Source organism: Nesoenas mayeri (assembly GCF_963082525.1).
Source record: "Nesoenas mayeri genome assembly, chromosome: 3".
Classification (NCBI taxonomy): Eukaryota; Metazoa; Chordata; class Aves; order Columbiformes; family Columbidae; genus Nesoenas; species Nesoenas mayeri.
The window spans coordinates 33,519,022-33,525,021 of record NC_137544.1 but is presented as its reverse complement, the minus strand read 5'-3'; the positions used below and the strand labels follow the sequence as shown (position 1 = coordinate 33,525,021).

The 6,000-nt window shown below is 37.4% G+C and overlaps 1 protein-coding gene across 11 annotated transcripts in view; it reads right to left on the bottom strand.

Annotated features, from left to right (window-relative positions):
* Nucleotides 1–6,000, bottom strand: part of MYO6 (myosin VI) — a gene marked incomplete at both ends in the record, with an annotated part of 81,165 nt that overhangs the window by 42,261 nt on the left and 32,904 nt on the right. The gene's annotated exons all lie outside the window — the stretch shown is intronic.

Here is a 6,000-nt window from a genome sequence, read left to right as displayed (position 1 = left end):
GCAGAAACGTGAGACCGATGTAGATCACTTTCCATTGTGACTGGTAAGTCAAGGAACCAGAGACTCTGTTGACTAAGGACACATGCAGCTACATTACATTAGATAGTAATTAGCTTTAACACACAATCTTGTCTTCCACTAAGTATCTCCTGACTTATCTTAAGGTAATGAGCACTGACAGAAATCTTATCTTATAAATAGAAGGAAGGTACCTTTACATTCCATTCTGATACGTTTAAGAGATCAGAATACTAATTCCCACATGTCAGCTGCAGGCCTATTACATAATACAATACAGCAAAATAATTTATGCTTTCAATTTATTTTTTTAAACAACACGGCAGTCATGCTTGTAGAGCATGTATTTATAAAATTGCCCTGTTCTTCAAAAATAACGAATTCTGCCATTATTGAGTAGAAAACCTTATTGTTATTTTAAATTTCTTAGTATGCAGTAGAAAAACATGAAAGAAAAATGTAACCCTGCAATGCATTTGCACAGCTGAAAGTACAGAACCACAAAAACAGCGCTGAAATTACACTAAGCCAGGAAATCCAGACGAGCCCTATTACAGAACTGACATTCAGAATGAGTGACTTCCTTCCTATGAACCAGCTTCCCCTCAGCTCCTCCTTTCCTCTGGTCTGCACACTGACAAAGGAATCTCTTTTCCCCTCCTCCTCTTTCTTATTTGAACAGGAAAAGATACATTTTCTTCCTCCACTTCACCTTCTCCCTCTCTCCTCCATTCATCCCGTATTTGTAAGGAACAGGGAAGAAATTTTTCAAATTTCTAAGCTATTTGGTAAGGCTGCAACAAAAAACTTTGCTTGGTCTTCATACTAATTTCTTGAGCAAGGTTTCCAGTGACCCACAGAATCTCAGGTCTAGTGGGAAACACTCTCATGGGCTGGATTTATCCTGTGGACAATTCCATGCATTCTTCCAACATCTTCCAGAACAAATCAAGTGCAATTAAAATATGTATAATGTGTCCATGGTTGACAGCAATTAAGGAAGAGAGAGAGCAGGTGAAGCAATACCTATCAGCTACCCTCATGCAATATGGTTACTGCTGCACATATAAAACAGCCTGAATGAAATAACCCTACCTAGTGAAAGGCCTATGTAATTAAAGAATATAAAGAATACAAGAAGCACAATCATAATTTGGGAAAAGTTAAAGTTCCAAAAACTGCAGAAAAACATTTAGAAAAACACAATGTTTTCCAACAGAGGCCCCAGTACCATCACCAATAAGAAAATGAATTTTGGTAGAAAACATACTCCAAAAGAAGCTGGAGGACCTGGAATGACGTAAGTTAAATTTTTCACGGTACTTTGTGATCAGAGTTCTCCTTGAAAGTCTTATCAGAAAGGGAAAAGCTGAATTAAAGAGCACTACAGTGTATCTAAGGTGTACCCGATTTTGAATACTAACACATATTTTCTCTCTGTAAACACACTTTGCGTGGATGGCACAAACATCAGCCAACAAGGTGATCATTATGCTCTTTGAGGGAGACTAACAAGGACAGAAAAATGTAATGAAGCTGTCAAGTCTCCCTGGCAGTCAACTGCACATTAGTATTTAATAAAATCCACAGAGATAGCATTTAGCATCACCCTCCTACTGTTGCTTGTTGGCTCCATTGTGCCCAGCAGAACAAAGCCTTTGTTATACTCTGAGCACAGTGACTTCAGCTGAGCTATTTATTCACTGTGACCTATTAGGACCCACATGATCTACTTGCACACAAAAGATCCCTAAGAAGGAGAGAAAGGAATGAGTAGCTCTTTGGGTTGCTGGAACAAAATAAAACAATGTACTTGTCAAAACTCTAATATTGATAGCAATCAAATAGTTTCTAAACTATGCTACCATAGAAAAACCTGCTGGGTATTTAATAAGTATGTAAAACAGTCCAATCAGCTGTCCTTGTACATGCAATAAGCCACACAAAAAAAATATTAACGGATTTATTAGCATATGTTTGGTTTTACCTGCACAAGTTTAGAAAAGGCTAGAGAAAGAGGCTTAATGCAGTAATCCTTTGAGATGGTAGAGGAAGTTTTTGCCATCCACAAAATAAAACACTGGGGTAAAATAAGATCTGCTGGCACAAAAACACAGTTCCTTGTGTTTGCAGACTTTTGAAACAGTACACTGCTAACAACACCACAGGCTTATCAGGATAAATATGCTGAACAGAAAATCTTTACAGTCTTAATCCAAAGTGAATTTGAAAGTGTAACAAAAATTGTATTTGTACTTAAGGAACCTTCCTTGACAGCATAACTTGAGATGTGGTGAAAGGAAAGCAGTATATTATGATACGACTTTGTTTAGTACTCTATACATCCCACCAAACATTCTCAAAAGGAAACTATAGAGATACGCTTTATCTGTACATCATGCGTGCAATAGCCAAAGCTAATCTGTTCTCAGAGGCCGAGTCAATAGTACACTGAGAGAATTTCCAGTGGGGTGCCACCTGAATCCGACATGGATGCGATTTGTTCAAACCCCTTCTCCTTTCCCAGTTAACACTTTCACTTAAAAGGAATGTGAAAGTAAGGGTATTTTCGAAAAATGGTCTAATAATACTGAATGAAGAAAATCTCAGTAACAAGACTGGCATACAAAATTATTTTCACAAATTCAAGATACAGTCTAAAAATCCATAAGACAGACTTTGGTAAATGAAAGCGTGTGGTGGTATACTCAGGAGAACTCAAAAATACGAAGGCAACATGGAGAATAACTAGGTAAGCATTCAGTCAATAAAAAAAGATCAGCAGTTATAGTGGATCACAAACTAAATTACGTAAAAAAATGTTACTAACTTTCAAAACCTGCAATTCTCATATCACTATGCGTTAATATCATATCACTATGCACCATCTGTACTGTACAGAATTTTCTACTCCAATGTTACCGTAACACAGACAAAGGTTGTCTTGGATGAATATATATAAAAGATTTTGCTGCCAATTTAGACATGGTCTGGAGGACAGCAAACAGTAAAACTTGGAAAATATTTGCCATTGGAGGCACTTTGTCCTGCAAGACCCACATCTTCCTACATGTAAAGGTTGTTATAAAGAGAAAAATTACTTGTAACTTTCCATATCAGCCGATAAGGCAGTAAGATGATAGTGACTAAGTGTCCTCAATTTGTAATAACTGGGGGGGAAGAAGAATTTATAACCACTTTCCAGAAATGTACTATTGAATATATTACAAAGAGATCTAGATCTTGAGCTTTTAACTCAAGGCAGAATAACCCCTCCCCAACCATTACTTACTGTTTGGCACTGCATTATAACTTTTTTCATGGTAAGCACTATGAAAGTTCTAACTCCTTCAAAGTGCAGAAATAAGCAGATCACCAAGAAGTCTACTTGTTTGCTCTATCTAGAAATACACCTCAAACGTCAGCTATTCAGTAATAATGTATAAGTGGAATAACAGCACATACCCATGCTAAACTTAAGACTCCTGAATATGAGTTAATTCAGAAGAGTGTCTGTGTTCCCTTAAAAAACACATGATGTTCAAGTAGTACAGGCTATCACTGATGGTTTAATGCTCAAATTTTGGCCAGGAAGATCAGTTTCACCCTGGAGATCAGGAAGCTAGGGCTACAAAAATGAGAATCTTTCTCATGAGGAAAGACTGAGAGAGCTGTGTCTGATCAGCCTGGAAAAGAGAAAGCTGAGAGGGGGCCTTATTTATGCTTATAAATATCTCAAGGGTGAGTGTCAAGAGGATGGAACCAGACTCTTTTCAGTGCTGCCCAACAATAGCATGAGGGGCAATGGGCACAGACTGAAGCACAGGAGTTTCCATGTGAATATGACGAAAAACTTCTTTACTTTGAGGGTGCCAGAGCACTGGAACAGGCTGCCCAGAGAGGTTGTGGAGTCTCCTTCTCTGGAGACATTCAAAACCCACATGGACGCATTCCTGTGTGATCTGCTCTGGGTGAACCTGCTTTAGCAGGTGGTTTGGACTAGATGATTTCCAGAGGTCCCTTCCAACCCCAGCCATTCTGTGACCCATCCTGTAATTCTGTGAAGTGGGGACTGAACAGTATTTCCACTGCAGCTATTCTCTTTTAATGTATCCTTACTGGTTGGAATTAGGCAGAGATCAAGATTACTTCTCTTCCACAGAATGAGCTCTTGACCACTGGAAACCTTCATCGCTCCCTTGAGGACTGAAAAAGCCAATGCTCTCAAGCGCTCAAAGATCAACTTTTCACCTAGTAAGTTTGACATAACCTAAGCATGCACTAAGTAACACCTGCCAGCTTTACAGGCCACAGTGATATACTAAGGTTAAATCAAGCAGATGTTACTTTGTTTCAGTCCACAAGTTCATGAAATGTTAACAAATACTTCATACTATAACACATAAACAATAGTAACAAATTTCAAAAGACATGAAATAATAAAGGAACTTATATAAACCACATTAATACAGATAACTAATTATGGCTTTCATATATTATGTAATGTGCATAAAGTTGTATTTTCTGATTCACTAAAACAATCTGATTGTTTCCATAAGTCACTAGGAAGCACCCATGCATTCTTCCAGTGAATATTAATCAGTTTCCTAATTAAAAGATTGATGCATTCCACTAAACATTGAGAACTACTTTTAATCTGCTCAAAACTGTTTAGTCCAAGTTCAGTTTTGATGTGATGTTTTGTTTAACTCCAGAAAATACACAATAAACAAAACCAAGTGTTAAAACACACAATTCAGTTGCCCGCAGCTTAGCGAGCACCCCTGACAGCTTGTGTGATGGAAGGATCAATCTCAACAAGAGAAAATTTGTGGTGGAAGCTAGAGGTTTTTCATAAACAAAAGGCAACTGTAGTGAAATCATTTTCATAGAACTCAGTTTCATAAGAGGCATAACTTTCACAGTATTGAAATATTATCATTAGTTCAAACATGTTCTTTGCAATTATTACTTCACTGTCCTCCTTCTGTGCCTAGGAAGTTACCTCAATAATAGCTTCTTGTCAAAATGAAAGGGATAATCACTCTTTTTTTACGGTCACTATTTCCTTCAATTGTGATACATTCTTAATAGCTATGAGAGGAAAACAAAATAAAACAAAACAACAAAAAACAACTAAAAAATAAACCAAAAAAACCCAACAAAAAAAACCAAACAAACAAAACAAAAACGACCTTTCTCTTAAATTTATCCTGCTCCACTATTATTTGTTTCTACAAAACAATATTAACTTTGCTGGTAAACAAACATTAAATCTTGACTGCAACAGCAAGCAGCAGCACATTTCTGGATTACCACTTGTGGCGATGTTTTTAAAGCTGAAACTTGATTTCAGAAGAATTAGATGTGGCAAACACAGGGACACTGATCACCCAAGCACTGAGAAGGGTGGATATACCACCCTCTAATTAGAGCATCCCAGACCTAACATCACAGGGCAGCACTGTGCAACCCAGATCGCAAGAAGGATGCATCCAAGCATCTTCTGAAATACTTCAGGCACAGCATTAACATTCCTTGATACAGTGTATCTGTTAAATCTATTGGCATATCTAATTTTCTGTGTAGGTTATGGATTTAACAGGCCGTCTGCTATACCTTCTTTGGCCACACAGCGTACTCACTGACACATGAGAGATTTTGTAAAATGTCAGTTACTTATTCAAAGCTGTTCTCTTCCTGAAAAAAAGGCCATTTTGGTCAGACATTGTACAACTGCCACTCTTCCAAATAAAAATTAAAAAAACTCAGATGACCTAAGAACAATGAAACAAGCAAGTGTATCTAACAATGTGCATTTGGAGCAACTGGCGAAAAAAACAAAACAAGCAAACAAACAAAACAAAACAAAACAAAACAAAGCCCTGTTAAAAATTTGGCATCTCAAAATTATCACTTGCATGATGGAAAAGCATAGCACGCTGTTTCTCTTTTGAGGGGACTAACGATGTGAGCCTGCTA